Source organism: the organism of the source record quoted next, unplaced genomic scaffold, assembly GCF_019419815.1.
Source record: "Pyrus x bretschneideri cultivar Hongxiangsu unplaced genomic scaffold, Pyrus_bretschneideri_v1 Contig75, whole genome shotgun sequence".
NCBI classification, from domain to species: Eukaryota; Viridiplantae; Streptophyta; class Magnoliopsida; order Rosales; family Rosaceae; genus Pyrus; species Pyrus x bretschneideri.
Genome location: NW_025999815.1, coordinates 481,594 through 504,044, shown reverse-complemented (window position 1 = coordinate 504,044; position 22,451 = coordinate 481,594). Strand labels below are relative to the sequence as shown.

Here is a 22,451-nt window from a genome sequence, read left to right as displayed (position 1 = left end):
CCTTTCTTTTTCTTTACGGCCTTTACTTTGCTTTCTTTCTCGTATTTGTTTATTTGCTAGCTCTGTTGTGACTTTCTGCTTAAAACATTGAGGACAAAGTTTGATTTAAGTGTGGGGGGGTAAACAATTTGTATTTGCATGAATTTCGTGGGATTTATTCACCTATCACTTAGAATGTTGTTTCTTGCTGTTTTAAGCGTTTTTAGAGTGTTTTAGTGTGTTTTATAGTGTCTTGGTATAAAACTCCGAAAATTTGATAAAAAAAAAAAAAAAAAAATTAAAATTCTTTTCTTTGTTGCTATTTCGTTTCTGCCTTGTTAGGTTGTTTAGTTGTTATTGTTTGTTTGTTTATTAATTGTGTGAGTCTATGATTGTAACATTGAGAAAATGTTTGATTTATTTATAGGCACTGCTAAACAAAGAAAGATGGTGCTTCATAAAGGTTGTTTGCTTGAAGCCCCACTACGTGGCTTTACTCTTGGAGCGGAAGGCGTAGGAGCAGAAGGCATCGGAGCGGAAGGCGTAGGAACAGAAGGCATCGGAGCGGGAGGCATCGAAGATAAAGCATTCCAAGCCTCAATACTTGGCCAAGCGCTGGATGAGCCAGGAAAAAGGTGCCTCTGGAGGAAAGACGAAAACCTTTGACGGTCACTGTGAATCCGACCTTCAGACTCTTGCAGCTCATCAAGCTTCCTCTTCATGCCCGTCAAATAGTTGTTTGCAAGCACGTGCAAACTTCTATTCTCATACTTCAGCTGCTGGATCTCCTGCTTGAGACTTTCCACCTCTGCCATCAATGATTCCACCTGACGGGAGCGGGCAAGCAGGCGTTGGCCCATGTTGGACACAGAACTCGCACACTGAACACTAAGTGCGAGGGACTCTTGAACGGCCAACTCATCGGACCGTCCTGACAGCAGCCTACTATCTTTTGGTGTGAGGAGGTTCCTAGCTACTATTGTAGCTGTTGTGGCGTCCTGCATCACAGAGTCTTCACCTGAAAGAGGACCGTTAGAAGAAAAAAAAGAAGGGCGCCATACATTACCTTGACGGGGCGCAACCGGATCGCTGCTGAGACTCAAATCTAAGCTAAGGTTCGATGAGTTTGCCATTTTTTTCAAAAGTGTTCAAAGAGAATGGGTGGATGGAGTTAAATTTCGAAGGGCCGGGGACGATTTTCAAGAATGGGAAATCTTCAGAGTGTGTTTGTGGCGGTGATCGATACCTCAATAAGAAGCCAAGGCGACGCGTCCACCGATTCAAAAAGCCGAAATTTCCGGCGTAATTTAGGCGACGCTTTCTCAGCTTTTCAGAAGACGTGTTCAACTTTGTCAAAAGAGTTCTTCTTTTCTGACAACACGTGGAGGCCATCATCGCAACTACACATCTTTAGTCAACAAGCGCAAAGTTCGGCGACGCTTTCTCAGCTTTTCAGAAGACGCGTGCAGCTTTGTCAAAAGGAGCCGCATCTGCACTACCACGTGTCGTTCAGAAAGCGAAGGGGCGTCGTTCAGAAATCGAAGGGGCGCCTGCTCAGAAATCGAAGAGGCGTGTTCAGAGATCGAAGAGGCGCTATTATTTCAAAAAGCCGGATTTGCGGGATCAAAACGTTTGTCGACAAAGGTAAAAAGTACCACCACTTGATATTATCTCTATATATGTCGACCTTCGTCTTTTATGGCAGGGCAAACCTGAAGAAAATGCCCAACTCTCTCTCACCTCTGAGGGCGCACTCCCAGCAAAGCCTCTCGAAATACTCAATTCTTTCTTCTTCCCCAAAGATGATACCAGATGCCTGGAGTACAGATAACCCAGGAGGAAACAGCACAACAAATACATGTGCTGATTCATTCACCGCTTCTTCAAAAGCAAAGGTATCTCATATCATCAAGGTCAAAAGCAAAAGTATCTCATATCATGCTCTTTCCCTGTCTTTTTCTTTGTCCTTGTTCTTACTCGCATGGCAAAGTAAAAGAAGTAATCAGCCGGCACTTGGAGTCAGTCTTCCGATCTAGAGCCAACTGCCTGGAATCTATTCCTGATTGCTTACCTAGCGTTGCTCTCGAGTAGTCATCTTCAACGGTTGATACACTTCCGGAGAAGGGACCACTTCTGCAAAGGGGAGCGAGTAAGGCAAGTGAAAATGATACATTGAAGCATGTGGAGACAAACATAGGCTGAGTTATCCTCCAACCCTTTTCAATACGAATTGGAAAGCTTGAACAAAGAAACAGACCAAAGGAGTAAGCTCAGACCTTCGGGGGAGACCAAAAGAACCATCCTACTGCCCAGTTCAAGAAGTAGCACAAAGGAAAATCAACGATGGGCAGAAACCAGTTAAAGAGTAAGCCTGTGGAATCACAAAGATCAAAAGCCTCAATGCAATTACCAAGGAGAAGATGGAATTTACACTCTATAACCAGATTTGCGTCTCTAAACTCTTCTCTTTGTTAATTACATTCTGCCATGTTTAGTATGTTTAAGTGCTTTTTGTGTATTTACTTATGCTTTGTGTGAATCTATGCTTAAAACATTAAGGACAATGTTTGTTTTAAGTGTGGGGGGGTAACTAAGTATGTTGATGCAAATTCGTTGAATTTTATCACCCATAACTTCAAGTGTTGTTCCTTGCTGTTTTAAATGTTTTTAAGGTGTTTTTAAACTGTTTTAGCGTGTTTTGTTTTATAACTCCAAAAATCACATAAAAAATTTGAAAAACATTTTTTTTTTTTTTTTTTTTTTTTTTTTTTGAAAAGCCTAAAAAGAGTGTTTTGAGTTGTTTTTGTGTCTTAGGGAACCTTCCAACGTTATGATGAGGATTTGGTTTGTAATTGCATGACTGTTAAAAAGAGTTATAAACATGGATGAAAGTTTGATTTACTCTTGGTATATGCTTGGTTATGGTTATAATGTATGACTTCACATGCAATCATAAAAGAAAATTTAGTTTTTGTAACATGCCTGAAGGAAGGAACTCAAACAAATGCTACAACCCTGAGAGACTTGAGCCTATAACGTTCTTTGGAGAGTATAATCTGTGATTTCTTGTTTTCTAAAATCGTTGCATGATCTCATTATTCTTTGCTTGGTTACTACTTAGAAGGCGTTTCATCATATAGTTCCAAATGCTAGAACTCATGCCCATTTCATTCAAAGCATGTTATTGATTTGCATAACATATATCAAGATGAAGTTGTGTAGTTGCCACCATAGCCAAATAGCCTCGCTTCCCATATTTTGTATATGTTGTAAGTTTTACCCCCGTTGAGCCATGTTAACCCATGTTCTTTGTTAACCCACTTTATCTTCACCTAACCTAGAATATGACTTTCCTATACCCTTGTTCTTAAAGTATAGTAAGCATGACTTAAATGAATTCCTTTTGAGTTACATTATGCAAGAAAATGAGTGTGGGGGAGTAAAAGTTTGTTCTTACGTTTATATGTATGTTCCGAAAAAAAAAAAAAAAAAAAAAAAAAAAAAGAGTGAAAATAAGTAAGAATGAACTCACGAGCGTTGATGGTTGAAGAAAGGGTCCAAAAAGTTGAATATGGCCCTAAGTTTTGTATGACTTTCCCTTGGGTGTTCAAAGTTGATTTTTGCGTTCTAAAGGGAATTCTAAGTGCCTAATTCAAATACTTTGCTCACTATTGCTTTAAGAATGTTTGTTTATCCTTCACCTTTCATTGTTAGCCAATACCCTAGCCCCGTTACAACCCTTTGACTTCTATCTTGAGTGTTATGTGTTTCAATTTGTGGAGTTTGAACTTGGTATGAGCATATGGTGTCACTGGTTCTCGCGTCTAAGTAGTAGCATTCCATTCATGAGATCATATCTAAACTTGATTATTAACTCCAGAAATTGCGTTCTTTGTGATACATATATGTGAGTGTCGCTTTCATGTTTACATCAATCTTCTCACATATGACTAGATTAGGGTGTGTAGTTAGAAAATCTGAGTAAAAATTGAGTGCATATCTTGAAAGGAATTGAGCAAATTCTCTAAGGCATGTTACTACATTCAAAACATGGTTTTAAATGCTTAATTGCGAACTAGTATGTGGTAACTATGATTAAGAATGTACTTAAGGGTAAAGATGGCTAAATTCTGTGGGAATAATGATTTTTAACTTGTCATGTGCATTGGAAATCCCTGAAACGATTGTTGGAAGGTGTAGGTTGTGTTTTACGTGTTTAGTGTCGTTTTGTTTATTTGTTTTTATTCTGTTTTGCTCGAGGACTAGCAAAAGATAAGTGTGGGGGAGTTTGATAGGAGCATATTCATGCGACTTAAATGGCTTGTTCTCGTGCATTTACGTTATGTTTCTCTAGTTATTTTAGTCCTTTATGCTTCTTTTGTGTGTTTTCAGGTTCTAAGGGCTTAGGGAGTAAGAAAGTGCATTTTGAGGCTATTTGGGGCACTTTTGGGCATGGATTGGATACCTTAATCATGGTGCAAAGAGGATGGACGAAATTGAAGCCTTGTATGCTCTTTGGGGACATCAAACAAAGGGCCTACCCCAATCAAACAAATCCTTTGAGCCATGGAAAACCTCTAACCCAATCAAACACATTATGCCATACAAACCAACCTATTTTAGGCCCATTCTATATACTTAAACCCTAGCCCTTTAAACTAGTTCATTTATCACTTATCAAACCATTCACTTATCACTCACCACATATCATTCACTTATCACTTAACATATCATTCATTTATTTCACTTCCATACTCCTCTTAATTCCACATGCATTCTCACACATGCACATCATTCACTCACATTTCCACCATTCATTCTTTATTCCTTTCCAAACATCTCACATGCATTTCCACCTTCCTACTTCATCATTTCACCACATTCTCCCTCTTTAACTCACATGCATTCATCATCATTCACAACACAAAACAACTTCATTGTCGTGGGTTCCCATTTCCTTTCCAAACATCTCACATGCATTTCTTCATTATTTCCTAACCCTACATGCATTATTTATCGCATCTTCACATGCATTCACACACACTTTACACATTCAAACCGTGAGCTCCCATTCCTATATGCCATTTTCAGATTTCCACCCACTAACCTAGTCATCAACATATGCACTTCCACCTTTCATCCACAATGATTCATGATTCATTCACTTTGCATCCTTTAATTAAATCACATACTTTCCCATTGTATAATACATCCACATGCATCTTTAACCAACAAACATTACAACCACATGCACCCTTTTCTCCACATTCCAAACATTGCCGTGTATCCCCTTCATCAATTCCAGCATCTTCACATGTCTTCTAGCTTTCCCTTTCATTTCCACCACTCATTCTTCATCATTTCAGCCACCTACATGCATTAATTATTAAACTCTTCATCATTGCATTGAGAAAATGAGCAAGAAAGCTTCTCAATGCCGTGTATCCCCTTCACCATTTCAGCACATTCCAACACCTTCACATGCAATTCCAGTTTTCACATGTTTTCCTAACTGATTTTCCATCAGTAATTAGCCACTTGCATCTTAAACAAAACAGCCATATGTTCCCTCCACTACTCCTATAAATACCCTTGCATTCATTCATTCAAGATCATCTCATTTTTCATACACAACACATCACAAACACTTCCATCTTCTCCCTAGCCGTGAGTCTCTCCATTTTCTGCACCATTCCCTTCCCTTTCTCCTCCATTTCTTCCATTTCCATAATCCCCCAATCCATTCAACACACCAACAACATCCCTTAGTCCTTGTGCTACAACGAAGACGAAGAGAAGAAGGCCTAAACGTTCATACAATTCACGTTTGAGTTGTTGGAATGTTTACGCGTTTCTTTGATTTCAATGTTTAAATTCAATTCTCTTTGTTTTGTAATATGAGGAATGGAAGAGAAGAGTGCCTAAACGTTCATACAATTCAAGTTTGAGTTGTTGGAATGTTTAGGTGTTTCTTTGATTTCAAAGTTATGAGGAACTAAACCCTTTTTGGCTAGGGGTGATTTCAATACCATGATTATTTATGTGATATGAATTGATGAATTCCGGTTATGAACTCTTGATTCGTGAATGCAATTGGCTTAACTATTTGATGATTAACTTATTTGTGTTTGTTGATTGAGGGTCGACACTTAATTAGCATGCATGAATATGTGGCTAAAGTTTAAGAAGGTTTCACATAATCGTTACTAACTTATACTTGAAAGTAGTGAAGGTCGCTTGTCACGATCGCGTTAAGTTTAATTCTTAGCATGAGTAACATGATGTCATAGTTGCAAATGCTTTGTCAATGCTTATGGTTTTCATTATTCTTAATGATCTTTGATTGTATCTCTATTATGATGACATGTAGGGAACTTTTGAGAATGTTTTGGGTTGTCGAATGATGCCATCCAATCCAATAATATAAGGAAAATCTGAGGGTTAACTAGTGATGTCACGGTTAATTTGGGGCATTGTCGTTCATAATTCAATGAAGGAATAACTGGAAATTGATTCATATGCATAAATATCATGTGTAGAGAAAGAACCCTTAGCTAGCTTCCCATCCATTCATTTCCGTCAAATCCATATTTACAATTTGTTTTGTTTCCAAGTATTCATTTTAGTTTAAATTCGTCCAAATCCAATTCCCCCCTATTTCGTTGAAGTCTTAGTCTTAATCTTTCTTATTTTTAGTTTTGCTTTCTTCGAGCATTAAATAGTGTTTTATATTGTGTTTTTATGTTTTTAAGTCAATTTAGAAGGTTTTAGCAAGCCCTCCTAATCCCCGGTCTAGAACGATCCCTCACTTATCCATTCTACTACAATTGTCAAACGAGGGTTTAATTTGAGTGTCAAGAAAGCCATCGCACCATAACATATCAAGGAATTACGAAGCACAATATTAATATTTAATTACGTTAATCAATCAGTGAGATAACATATCATTTCACGAATTTAATTAAAGAACTCTACATAATTCCCAATTTGGGTTAAGAATAATAACATGGTAATTCTAATTTATTTTCACAATATCTATTGTGGGTAATTCCCAACTACTCGAATTTAGGATTCTAAGATCACCTTACGGAATGAACAAGAGCAAGGATTCCGGACCACTCAACGGAACCAAAATATTAAGCGGTTTCTCATAATCTACCCAAACCTGTCACATGTAGAGTCAATGCCAAATATTATGGAATTGGTGCACTGGCAAATCAAGCACCCAGACAAGCTGAGAGGCTCGGGTGAGGGACAATAAAATAAGCATGTGATACAATAATAAAACTAGCCATCAATCATAATTTATAAACCTTGAATATAAATCTTTCATAAGAAATCAATACCCTACTTTTGAAAACTCTGAGGGAGTCACCCAGATATTCAAAAGTTCATTTCAAACAACCATAACAACTCACACCCATATTCACATACATACAATGAAAGTAGAATTAGGGCGACATTGTTCATCCAAAGCCTACACCTTTGCAACCATCTCAAACTAAACTCAATGAACTAATGTGGATACAATCCCGGACCATCACTCAACGGGATCGCGGAGTAAGAGGGATTCTGGACCATCACTCAACGGAACCCAAACAAAGATACGATTCCTGACCATCACTCAATGGAATCGCAGAGTGGAGTAGGAAGGATTTCGGACCATCACTCAACGGAATCCAAACCAGGATACGATTCCGGACCATCACTCAACGGAATCGCAGAGTACATTGCATAACCACCAATCAATGAAACAACACATGAACCAAGTTACTCAAGTTATGAAGGCTCAACGAAACAAGAAATGAAATAATGAAACGAGCATTGACACATGTTTCAAAGCAACAAACCCCATGACAATGGGTTAACGATCCACCACTAGCTCTCACCTCATCAAATCAAGCCAATCATACAAAACAAACCATATTTCCAATATGCACGTCAAATCCCACTTCATATAACAACATCATTGGCTAAATATGAAAATTAACAATTTATAGGAAAAATGATTATAAAACCATTTCATATTCACATATATTAAAGTCACTCACATTTCATCATAACATCCCATCTATGTACATCAAACACCTTTCGAATATGCACGTCAATTCACATACCACGATCATCATCAGTACACAAGCCAAATCATGTTTGATAAACATAGGTCTATGGCTAAATATATACAAATATATATATAATCACATTTCAATAGAATCACATTATAAGACCAAGTCAAATTCACCGATGATACCAATATAAGAAATCAAGGTAATAACCATATCACATATGTTCAAGTCACTCTCTAACCAATGTAGGCCCATTAGACTTCACTTAAGTCTCCCATAGTACTAATTTTATTATTTAGAACATTCCGAGACATGTTGACTATAAATCAATTCTCAGTCAACGATGGGGTCCATAACAATCCGCAAATCAGATTTACAATCCATAACTTCCCAAAGTCCACATTATGCTTCGAGGATAACATACTAAAGTTTCATTTTGATCCAATGGTCGAATTGTCGACAATCACACAAACAAGTGGCAGTCCAAATTGATCACCACACCAAACAATTGAATCTTTGGAAACCAAGCTAGACATAGGTTCACATGGTCACTAGAAGGTATTTGAAACCTAGATAACACTCGTGAACGATCCCACGCACCGCCACACGCGGTGGAAGTCAAGATGGAGGGTTTACAAACCCCGAATTTCAACATTAACTAGATGAGCTCAAATTTACGTGGTAGTTAGAGCTCAACAAGGGAAACACTTTTCAGAACTAGGCCGACGCTAAATTCTAACCGGAAACCGTCCAATTTCACCAGAGAAAACCGGATTTCTAGGGTTCTAAACACCCAACTCTAAAATGAATACAAAAGCACAAACTAAGCATACCCACTTGAAGATTATGAAGAGTAGATGAAGTTTCATACCTCACTCGAAGAAAATCGTTGCCGGAATCGCCGGAAAAATGATAAAACCGCCGGAAAAGTCGTGGACTTTGCGACCTCGAACTGCAAAGATGGAAAAGAAATGGGAATATCTAACATCACAGAGATGTAGAGCTCGTCAAGAGCTTTCCATGGACACCAAAATCATCCAAAACGGAGCTCGGATGAAAAAGATACAAGTGGGTCAAGTTTGGTGGGTTTATGGGTCCAATTCTCTCCTAAAACGGGTTAGTGCAGTTTCCATCCCCCATTTTCTGAAAACCCCTCCAACTTTTCTGGAGGTTTCCCTTCCATTTATAGCATTTTGGTAATATTACCAAAATGCCACCAACTTTAAACAACTCTAACTTCTTTGTTCGGACTCGAAAATAAGATCTATTTATACCTACGCGCTCATGGAATCGAACTCTACCTAACCAATTCAAGAGTTAACCGAAAAGGTCGAGAAAATTGGAAATGACTAAAGTAACCCTCACTTCGTTTTTCTCAAATTTGGAGAAATAAAGAACTAGTCCCAATCAAATCTTCGAAATACGTCAAGAATAAAATAAAATCCTAATTTTAGGGACGGGATATCACACTTATTCTAATTTTTTTATTTTGGAAATGTTTTGAATTGAAAATTAATTAAGAGTTTAATAAAGGTCTAAGTATTAAAACCCTAAATCAATTAATATCATTTTAAAAAATTATGCAACTTTCAGGTAAATTAATTCATTATTCAAATACATTAATGCTAGAAACTTCGATCAAAATCTGAAAATTAATAAGGTCTCAGTTAATGAATCTTAGTAACTAAGGACCGGTTACTAATTTTTCATATATGTATATATATCCTTGAGGATCATTTCTGAACGAGTCGCTGCTGTGCTGGGTCTTTTGGGGGTACTGTTAGAGGTGTATAACGCTCCGACTCGGATGACTGGATGAGAACTTGCATGATAATTCCAATAAGAACCAACAATGATGCTGAAAATGCAATGCCTTGCCATGAGGTTAGGAAGGCAGACCACTGCACAAATTTGTAAATTCCATAGGCGAGGAGGATCGACCAGAATACGACGACCTATATAGTTGTAACAAAAAAATATGGAAGTAGAGTGAGAAAGAGGAAGTAATCGTGACTTAGGCTAGTTAGTCAAGGCAGTGTATCACATCCACCCCCTTGCACACTGAGTTTGAAACCTCCTCCTCCATGATTGAAAGAGAGTAATAAAGGGAAAAATGGTAATTTAGTCAGTTGAAGAATCTTACAATTAAGGACTTGATAGATCTGCCAATGTTTTGAAGTTGCTGGTCATTGAATGAGCCTTTGGCAAAGTTCTTCTCTAATAAGGCATCCTGATAGTTGGAAAGTTGAAAAAGAAGAAAAAAAGCATCAAATATATAGTCACGAGGAAGGGTATTGTGGCTCAAGTGGTTACGATCTGCACTTGAGGTTCATTGTTCAGTTCCCCTTGTAAGACTAAACTTATCGAAAACATAAGTTAAAAGATTAAGCTCATGAACCACAAATTTATACAAGCATTAAAATCACAATACAATAAACACAATAACAAACTAACCCGTGAAAGCAGTAGAAGAAGAAGCCCAATCAGACTTCTAAACAGTGCACCTTCTCCTCTCTTGCAAAACCAAAAGTACTCAAACTAACAATAGGTCTTAGTTCAATATTGAGCGTATATTTTGTGAGAGCAGTGACCACTATTTATTATAGATTAATCCTAATAATTCTCCTATTAGAAACACCATAGGATACCAACTATGAATCCAAATCATATCTGAATTACAATCCTACAAGAATTGGGATAGTTTTAAGCTTTCTAGCAAGACTTTTCTATGTCAATTAAAACACTACAACCGGCTATAATATTCAGTTTCATACTCATATTCTAACACCCCTTTCACCAAATATTGCTTGTATGAGAAGATTTCAAGCATAAGAAAATTCCGGATAAGAAGAGAAAAGAAAAGAAAGGTTGTATCAATGACCATACTATACCTTGGTAAAAAAACACATCTTTACACTACTGTCCGATTCCATCAGCAGTTTCTGGCAACTCCCGCATTGAGTGTCTCCTGATTTGTAATTTTACCTGCAACAATCGGAACTCCTTATGGTTAGTAACATTATTTTGGAACCTTTTCCCACAACTGTTGGCCTTAGCTCTACATGCAAAATGGATACAGTTTTTTTAACATAAGCATAAACACCATAAGCAGGACCATGCAGAAGGATACATCGGCATGTTCAGGCCATTTGTCATGTCTGTACTGTTTAGTTTTTGTATATCCATGGGTACTTTTTATCTTCCTTTCTTTTCCTAGTTTTGTTGCATCCTTAAGTGTTTATTGTGGTTATATACTAATAACCATTTCACGTCATGTATGAATAAAGTTCATATAATTTCAATTCATTCGTCCAATTACATGTTGTGGTTACAGCTCACAAGTACGTCCTACATGACCCGATTCAACTAATGTGGTCGTATATTGAAGGAGTAGTTTGAAAAGAATCTTAAAACAGATAAAATGACATCGGAAGGTAGATTGATTACCGAAAGTGTGATGTTCTCCACACGAGATTAATGTTGTAGTAGCAACAAATGGTTAATAATAACAACTAATCACAAGTTCATAACAAGTAATTTTATTAGCATATGCAGAAAGAGTTATGTTGCCCTACCACAGAAGATTGCCGTCTTAATATTTTCAACAATGCAGGTGGTGGCTGATTGTTGGGGACGGCCACTGTACAATCATAAATTGCCGGAACAAATGAGCGCATGTTGCTTACTGATGAAACAAACCCCTGCAAGTACGAAAATTAAAATTCAGAAAAAGAAAAGATAATGAAGCTAAAAACATACATCTCAACAGTTCTGCATGGCAAGGCGTCATCTTTGCATTATTGCTCTTTGATTTATTTTAACGCTCCGTTAAAAGTATCTGGAAAATAGCAGTTCGGCCAAACTTCACTTTTAAATACATTATAATTACCTTCGTCCGTGGAAGCAAGACGTTCCTAGGAATTGGCAACCCCCTGGAAGCTGCAAACTCTTGAGCTACCATTAGCTTTGCCTGTGTAAATCGCGTTCCTTCTACAAAGAGAGCCAACCAAAATGGGACGGGGAAGTCCTCTAGTCTTCGGAAACCTGACTGTAATGAAGAAGCCGTGAGTTATACCATGACAAAGAAGAAGACTGTGTCAAATATATGCATATAAACAAATTTAAATATACCTTCAACGTGTTTTCATCTTTCGTCCATCGCCTTTCCAAGAAGACATATTCAGAAAACCACACTGACCAACCTATGACCTGTGTGCATGTACCATATTATCAACCCTTACCGAACTTTGCAAAATTACATTAATGAGTAAAAGAAAGGGAATTGCAACAAGTTGATAGCAATTGGATTGAGGAGAGTGACAAGAATTCAACTAAATAACCGAATTCGTTATTCTAAAAAATAAAAAATAAAAAGTTTATAAATCATAGTTTGCAATGAAAATAACTTAATCTGGCCTAATTGATACTTCAGCACGTATTCTGGTTTTCTTAAATCCCAATTACAAAAAAGCATAACTAAATACATACAACATAAATCCATCACTAACTTCATAGGAACGGAAAGATACATGCTGAGTAAAAACTCACTGGGATGAACATTCTCTCTTTCTTCATGATGGCTAGTGTGCTACCAAGGCAACCTGCGCGCTGTTTGCAACATATTAATACAGATAAATGAACTAGAAATAAAAAGACGCAAGAGGTTAATAAATTTCTAACTCTGCCAACTTAATTTACTTGAAATCCATTTTCATGATAAGGGTGAGGTCTGAGTGTAAAACTTACTAACTCAGTGTTTCACTATAATTGCATATCCCCACAATTATGGGATGCATGTATTTATAATACTTTCATGATAACAGTTTGGGTTTGAAAACCCTAGATACAAGGAGCGTTTGAAAAACAAAATACAAACAGAAAACCAAAGAGAAGATTACATCCACATGTTTAGATTACCACAAAAAACCAATCAAACAAACAAGTCCTAGAAATTGGGAACAGCTGAGAGGATAAGAGTTTGATCCAAGTCAAACTCCTCAAGTTGCGATGATTTCCTTAGCATACTGATCTCGTCTAATAGCCCCTGGCAAGCTGACAGGTTGTGGAACAACGGGAAGCTTGGAGACAAGGAACTTAAACCGAGACGAAGACAGACCTTTGGTAAACAAGTCAGCAAGTTGATCTTGCGAACAAAGATAATTAACCAATAATTGCCCACGAACCACCTGCTCCCGGACATAGTGATAATCGATTTCTAAGTGTTTAGTTCGTGCATGGAAAACTGGATTAGACGCGAGAGCTATGGAAGATATATTGTCACACCAGATTTGAGGACGAACCAAATAAAAATGCAAATCTTTGAATAATGATCTTAACCAGGAGGGCTCAGCCGCTGTGTATGCCAACTGCCTGTACTCAGCTTCAGCACTAGACCTAGAAACAATCTTTTGCTTCTTTGAACTCCAGGATATAAGGTTGGAACCAAGATATATACAAAAACCACCAGTTGAATGACGAGTAACCAGATTCCCTGCATAATCCGCATCAGAGAAAGCACTGAGTTGAGTAGGTCCAGGTTTATATAGAAGACCATGAGTATGTGTGGCCTTCAAGTATCGTAAAATCCGTTTGACGGCCATCCAGTGAGTTATTTTGGGAGCATGCATAAACTGGCATACTTGGTTGACAGCATAGGACAGATTTAGGCGTGTAATTGTCAGGTATTGTAGTGCTCCAACCACACTACGATACACCTCTGGTTTGGCATACAGTTCTCCCCCATGCGTACTGAGCTTTTGACCAGATGAGACGAGAGTAGATATAGGCTTAGCTTAAGTAAATTTGGTGCGAGATAGCAAGTCCAATGCATATTTAGATTGACAGAGATGCATAGCAGTCCCATAATAGTTAACTTCAACCCCCAAAAAATAATGAAGGGTTCCTAAGTCTTTCATGGAGAACAACGTACCCAAGCGCTAAATCAATCGGGATATTTGGTGAGAACTATTTCCTATGATGAGTATATCATCCATATAGATTAGGAGAAGCAAATACACACCGTTTTTTCTGAACACAAATAAACTGTAGTCGCATGTGGATTCCTGGAATCCTAATTCAAGCAAAAAATCTGAGAACCTCTGAAACCAGGCCCTGGGTGCTTGCTTCAAACCATAAAGACTACGTTGAAGTTTACACACATGATTTGGGAATTGCTGATCAACAAAGCCCGATTGCTGGCGCATGTAAACTTATTCCTTCAGAAACCCATGCAGAAACGCATTTTGCACGTCAAGCTGCCTGACCTGCCACTTGTTAGACACAGCAAGACTTAAAACAAGCCTTATCGTACTGTGCTTGACAACAGGACTAAAGGTCTCACTGTAATCCACTCCAGCCTGTTGATGAAACCCATTGGCGACAAGCCTAGCTTTATGTCGTTCAATCGTACCATCTGCACGTCTCTTCAACTTGAACACCCACTTGTTAGGAAGCAAATTCATGTTGGAATGATGGGGAACCAAACTCCAAGTTCCACAACGCTGCAATGCATTAAATTCTTGACTCATCGCATTTCTCCACTCCGGATACTTAACAGCTTGACTGAAACACGTTGGTTCAACAGGTAACGTGTCAACAGTTAAATGCATGGCATATTTGGGATTGGGTTTATGAATCCCTGACTTGGAACGAGTAGTAATTTGATAGTGTGGAACATCAGAAGTAGCAGGGAGCACAGGTGCAAAATGTTCAGCGACTTGCTCATTTGATGGTGCAATAGACTGGATAGTAGGGGATGGCACAGGTATTGTAGGGCAAGGTTGAGATAAAATTGGGTTAGGATGGGTGTCAGTTGTAGAGGCTCATGTGGCAAGAGTGGTTGGATTAGGGTTAACTTCTTGGGAAATAGATGAGACAGCAAGATTAGGGTTAAGTGGTGGATGCAAACTAAGGCTGCTAGGGGTGTCAAACGTCAATAAAAGATCTGGGGTCAGAAGGTTACCTAAAGGTGTGACGTTTTCTGAAGAAGATGTGAGTCCCTAAAAAGGGAAGCAGTCCTCATCGAATAGGACATGGTGAGACACATAAATGTGTCTTGTAGACAGATTCAAGCACTTGTAGCCCTGATGATTCAGTGAATAACCCAAGAAAACATAAGCTGTGGATTTTTGTTGAAGTTTATTTTGTGTATAAGGCACTAACCAAGGAAAACATCGACAACCAAACACCTTTAAAACATCATACTTTGGGTTTTTTTGAAAAAGTTTCTCATAAGGGGATGCGTAAGACAAAAGTTTAGTGGGCAAACGATTGATCAAGTAAACTGCAGTGGAACAGGCATCAAACCAAAAAATTTTGGGCATGTGAGATTGTGAAAGCATGACTAGACTTGTTTCAATAATGTGTCGATGTTTTCGCTCGGCAATTCCATTCTGTTCAGGGTGTTTAGGACAAGAAAATCGTTGTGAAATGCCATTATCATTGAGAAATTTTTGAAAGGCATGGCTTTTATACTCTCCACCTTCATCACACTGAAGGGTTTTAATGGGCAAATCAAACATTTTTTCAACTTTGGCCTTAAATGTAACAAAGATTTCGAACACTTCACTCTTGTTTTTCATAGGAAAGATCCAAGAATAGCGAGAGTAGTCATCCACAAACAAAACGTAATAATGAAAACCTTCATTAGAATTAATGGGAGAACACCACACATCAAAGTGTAGAAGTTGCAAAGGAGATTGAGACATTGACTCAGACAATTTGAAAGGTAACTTTGTACTCTTGTCTAAGGGACACGACTGACAAAAGCTTACATTTGAAGTACCGTGAATTGGTAACAAGTTATTGGAAATTAAAAACTTAATTATAGAATTGGCAGGGTGACCTAGTCTTGCATGCCATGTATTCACTGAACACCAAAGGCCTACAAATGCTGAAATTGGATGCTTGAGTTGTCCAGTGCCACATGGAAATGGATATAATCCATTCTCACATCTCTCTCGGAAAAGCGTCTTCCAAGTCTTGAGGTCCTTAACAAGGAAAAAATAGGGAAAGATTAGGAGATAGCAATTGTTGTCCAAAATGAACTTATGCGCAGAAAGGATATTTTGGGAGGCAGAAGGACAATGAAATATATTATGCATGTCAAACGAGCAAGTTGGAGAATGTAATTTATTTGAACCAGAATGAGAGATAGAAATCCCAGAGCCATTACCTACACCCCCAATAGTTTCATTACCATTATACTCTTTAGGGTTAACAAGGTTCTAAATCTCAGGAGTTATGTGAGCATTTACGCCGGTGTCCAACAGCCAGGTACCATTCTGTTGTTTGTTGAGAGTGACAGGGGCAGACGACATGGCTACAAGGCGTTGAGTGGGAATTTATCCTTCAAATGCAGCATTCATCCTATTATAACAATCAAGGGCCGAATGACCTGGTTTGCCACAGATTTGGCAAATAATTCTCTCACCATTAGAGCCAACCTGCTCTCCACTGCATGGCATGGTGCGAGAGTTGTTGTTGTTCCGAGGACCATTTCCTCGTTGGTTGAACACGTTACCTCGATAGGATGAAGAAGCACCTTTCCCAGCCCCTCGAGTGAGGCCACCACCGCGACCACGATAAGCAAAAAAAACATTGACCTGCGCAGATTCCACCAAAAGAGCAGTGTGCGCAGCCATTCTACGCTCAGTAGTTAACAACAACGCCTCAAGAGTAGGGTAAGTGATTGGAGAATCATAGGCTTGAGCAGCACTGACAGTCATCTCGAAGGCAGGTCCTAGGTTGTTCAACACAATCTGGACCAGTTCATCATCACCACTGGTTGCCCTGCTAGGGCAAGGTTGTCAGCAATCGTGTTCATGCGATCAAGGTAATCCGCCATAGTAAGATCACCTTTCTTTGTCTGCAATAATTCATTTCTCAGAAACAAAATCCTGTTTTGTGAAGTAGAAGCATACCGTTGCTCGAGTGCTTCCCAGGTGGCTCGAGTAGTCCTCTTGCTCACCACGATAGGCAGGACAGAAGCCGTCAACGAGCCATTGATCCAACTAAGGATCATTTGATCCTGTTGGACCTATGCAGTGTACGCAGGGTTCACAGTTGTTATACCTGCAGATGCTTGGGAGGAGACACCATCGTTCCATCAACATATCCCATCAGATCTCTGCTCTTAAGAATTGGGAGAATTTGGGCCAACCACAATGGGTAGTTGGTCTTGTCAAGTTTGATGTTAACAACAGTGGTGAAGGGGTGGAATGGATGAGGGGAAGTGGGGTTGGAAGCGGAGGAGGAGGGGACAAAATTGGTCTCAGACATTGAAGCGTGGGAAGAAAAGGAGGATCGGTGTCCTTAGACAAAAAAAATGGCTCAATACCATGTAAAACTTACTAACTCAGTGTTTCACTATAATTACATATCCCCACAATTATGGGATGCATGTATTTATAATACTTTCATGATAACAGTTTGGGTTTGAAAACCCTAGATACAAGGAGCGTTTGAAAAACAAAATACAAACAGAAAACCAAAGAGAAGATTACATCCACATGTTTAGATTACCACAGAAAACCAATCAAACAAACACGTCCTAGAAACTAGGAACAGCTGAGAGGATAAAAGTTTGATCCAAGTCAAACTCCTCAAGTTGCAGTGATTTCCTTAGCATACTGATCTCGTCTAACACTGAGGTGTGTTGAATAAGGGAAAAAGAACAAAAAAACACACAAGAGACACAGGAGACAGCGTGAGTAGATGGTTTTGTGGAAAAGTATTTTGAGGTTAACAGATGAAGTACATCAAGGGGAAGCGAGAAGATCGCAGACCCTATGATGGTATCTTGCTTTTTATGAAGCCAGAAAATTATATGCTTTAAAAATACTATCAACAGTTGAATCAGATTATTACTAATCCATTGTGAAGTTTCGCCCACCCTTTTTTCTTTTAGAGTAGATAATATTGTTTGTAAAAAATAATAAATCAATACTGTCAACAGTTAGTATGCTTGTTTAACATCATAAAAGTGACCGCTAGAGATACATTTGGAAAGATAAGCACCTGAGCTACAAGCCATCCGACAAGCCAATCAATGTCACTTTTGTGATTGGAAATGAGAAGTGCGTGTTCTTTACCTGGAAATTCCTCAAACAAGGCAACAGTCAGTCGACGTGAGAGATTTGTAAATGTAAATGCCATCAAAATATTAATAATTGTCACCTCACCCAATAATTGAAAAGTTTCTGAATCTACATACAACTCAACCTGTAGCAGAAGTTCCAACTGTAGTTAGACCTTGATTAAAATCTAAAACCCAAGTACACCCATTAAACACGGGAATGCTTAATGCTCGCAGGGTCAATAGGGTCAACCCCACAAATTATAAGCATACTAAAAAAATTTCCAAAGATGTGTATGTATTGATTTCGACAAGGTTTCAATTGACTAAAAGATACATCCGTTATATGGTTAAGAAAATGAGACATAAAGGGCATGAACATAAACAACTAGAAGAGAGAAGCACACCTTGATGCCTGCCCACCAATCAATGAGCCATATGAGTTCCAACCACAGCAATTCTGCTACTACTTGGTTGATCTTTCTATACATACTCTTTGATACAGGACGAACAAGGATGGAAAACACTATCTGAAAGCGCATATTGAATAATCAATGGAAAACACCGTTAATTAGTTTAGTGAGGTAAAAACCATGTTATAAGCCACTGGATAAATGGGACGATCTATAAGCATGTAAGTCAATGACGAGTTTTTTTTTTCTTTTTCTGTTTTTTTTTTTTCCTTTTTTTTTTTTTTAACTAACTATAGTTGTAGTGGGTTAAATTGTTATTACATATTAGTTGCAAAAGGGAGGGGATCAGTGACAATCGAACCCGCACCAAAATGCATAGACTTGATTGCTTTTTATCACTATGGTAAAGTGTCATATGCAGTCAATGATATGTTTGTAACTAACCACTGGATTTTTACCCAGCAACTTAGAACAGTACGCTTCTGTAAAATTACATAAAACTACATATTTGAACATTCTTGTATGCGTCTATGTGTGCGTGTACGTTTGGCATGGAAGTGGAGGACCTTAATTATGCAGCAAGGATGCCATCTGTTGAGCCAAAAGCCATTCTTTTCTGATGGTGATGAATAGATAGAAGGTCTAAAGCATTATGGAAAATTTTCTAATTTAGATATAAATAAGTGTTCTGATAATTCATCTTTGCAACTTTTTTCCAGTTAAAACATATTTAACAACTCGTGTATTTGTGCCAAATGTTCCAAGCTTGTACCATTGTTTTTGAAACTTACTATTGCGATCAAATTACTCGAAGAGATGAGGCATTAATTGTAGCAAATTGATTAATGAGTGCAAATTATAGTCGGTTCTTGAGATCCCAGTACTAACATCAGTATTACCATTCACCCATTTATCAAAATTATGTGACGGGTTGAAACCTCGAATTTCTTTGTTACGTGATGAAATAAAGCCATCGAATAACCACAAATTCTTATTTCACATCATGCGTTGTGGCATATGTTAGGTTTCAAAAATCTCAACGTTCTCCTTAACATGCAATTGGGTCATTCAATATCCATGCAACAATAAGAAATGATGGAAAATTTTATTTTCCTTGTGAAGCAAGTTTTAGTTATTTAATTAATGTCATCAGATACGTACCTGCAAAAGATTAACAATGAGGCCCGAGAGTACCAAGAGAACGCCGATGGGAACAATCGTAACTATAGCTGGGATGGCCATGGATTGTGAGGCGCTGCGGCGGCGGCAGCAGCAGCTGCTAATGCTGTTTGGCTTTGAGTTTGGAGACGAGACACAGATACAACGGGAGGCAGAGAGGAGACCGTTTTGGGGTCACAACGAAACGAGAACACAGCGTGAGAGTCTGAGAAGCGAATAGGATGCCGCTTCAAACGCTCCATGTCGTGCTATTACAGAGGGAACTCATCATTACATGACGCGCATGCGTTTTGACATTTTCTAATGGTCACTATTCTTTTTCCAAACGAAAAGAAAAATATAATCACGTTTCTAATAGGAGATTGACTAACATAGAACGGATTTACCGTCACACAGTGTTCCGGTCTAATAAAGCATTGATATATGTAAATTCCTCAACATGTGGCTTTGTAGGATTAGATCAGGACATCACATGACAATGAATTCGTTTCATGTAGATTGTTCTCTCTCTAAAATAAATTATATAATCACAAAAAAGGGATCTAATCACTTATTTATTTTTTCAATCGTGGTCAAATTGGATTTTTTTTTTTTTTTATCATTCAAAATTTAATCTAACATTAGGTTATAATGAAAATTAAATATTTTTCAAAGACGCTAATCTAGTTTTCTATACATTATATTTTAAACATATTTGGTATTAACTACATGATAATACTTGCATTTTTTTTTGCGGGGATGAGTTTACGAATAATGTATCTTGACTATACAAATTTCGTAGTCAAAACTCACTACTACAATTAGCACGTTTTGCGACAAAGCAAAGTTTTTGTCGCAAAAGGACAATTTTCGTCCATTAATAATTTAAGCAACAAAGGCTTTTTCACAAAAATGTTGTCATGCAAAGCTCATGAAAAAGCATTTGCACGTCGAACAATAGCTTCGTCGCATAAACTATAAGGGAACGAAAACATGTCATTGCATAGATTTTATGGTGACAAAGGCCTTCGTCGAGTAAACATTATCAAACAAAAGTCAAGTAATTATAATGTTATTTAATTATGAATTTTTTTTTTTTTGTTTAGAAATCTGCACGACGAAGTAATTTGTTGCTTTTAATATTATGCAATGAAGTACATTGTCACGCAAGGTTTAGAATAAAATGTTTTTAGTTTATTTTTTTTAGGCTTATTAGTCGAAATGCTCCTTGAAACTACCATTAAATCTTAGTTTACCTCTTGAAACTGGTTTTGTCTAATTTGCCCCTTAAAATTGACATTTTCAACTCTTTAGTCTCACTTTACCCACTTCTGTTAATGGACTGTAAATGTAAAGGGTATTTTAGACATTTTAGTTTTTACACATTTATTTACCTCTAGCCTACACACTAAATGTAACATCCCGTCCCAAATTTCATTTTAACGTACATGGGAAATTACGATTTTACCCCTAATCTATTCGTTTACGTGTATATTTGTGTTGTGTGATGTGGTGGGACCACACACACTCATACACTCTCTTTTCTCCCGGGATTCCCTCCCTCTTTTCCTCACTTCCTGTCACTCTGTCTCTCAGTCTCTCTCTCTCTCTCCCCGAGTTTCCTCTTCTTCTTCTTCCTCTACACACGGCCACACACACAAACCAACTCAAACCTTCACCAAACAAGAAACCAAGACCACCATCGTGTTCGTGGAGCTGAGAGGAGTTCAAGGGTGCCATTTTCAGGTAAGGATATCGTTGTTTTCACGTCGTTTCAACAATGGCCGAATTATTGCACTGTTCATGCAAACCTAATCTAGCTTGTTTTAGGAGATTCTAAGCTTGTAGATGTGTTTGTGAGGTCCCAAGGAGCCTCGGAGTGGTTCGTTGGGTGAATTTGGACGTTGGGAAGGCTAGGTTCGAAGTTGGCCGAACTTGGATCGTTGTTGCAGGTGAGATTCTTTAATTTTTAGGCCTTAAAACTAGTCTAACGTTGTTCTACTAGTCCTAAGCTTCATTTTGGTATAAAGAACGTGAAATTTGGTTGAAAAACGAAGGAGAAAACAAGGTTTGAAAATTTCCCAGTTTTCCGGCCACCGGCGCCGGCGACGGCGCCGGCGAAGGCTCGCCGGAGAAGACAGGGGAATATTCCGTTAAGTCTAACGGAATATTCCTAACGGCAGTGGACGGAATCTAGTTAGATTTGACGGAATATTCCGTTAGTTGACGGAATATTCCTGACGGCGTCAACTGACGCCGTCAGTGTGCAGTGCACGTGGGCCGCGCGTGGGGGCGCGTAGGTCCGTGCGTGGTCAGGCGCGTGGGGGCGCGTGCGTGGTCCAAAAATTATTTTAAAAATATGGGTGTGATCCTGAGGTTGTGTAGATCACATTGGTATATTCAATTGTCCATTTTGAGCAATGTATGAGAAGTTATTACGAGAAGTTGCTTAGGTGCTTTTAAATTAATGTTTTCGTAACTTTGTCGCGTATAGGTGATTCGTTTTCCGAAGACGAGCGTACACATTCGAGGCAGGGGGGCTACGACCCTTCTAATTATCAGTGAGTGGGCTTTTGTTTTCCGTATATACCTATATACAGTTATATTCCCAGAAATTAAATAGAAAATGTTATTTGTTTTATGCCATGCATTATATGAATGTTGTTTACGCATCATTGCATGTATTATTGGTGATATACATACATATATACATGTGTATTTGGTGCGGTGGATGCACAGGTAAGTGCCAGGTAAGCGGTA

The 22,451-nt window shown here is 38.3% G+C and overlaps 1 pseudogene; it reads right to left on the bottom strand.

Moving 5' to 3' along the window:
* Positions 1-9,778: 9,778 nt before the first annotated feature.
* Positions 9,779-19,884, bottom strand: LOC125472848 (annotated as a pseudogene).
* Between the last annotated feature and the right edge of the window lie 2,567 nt (positions 19,885-22,451).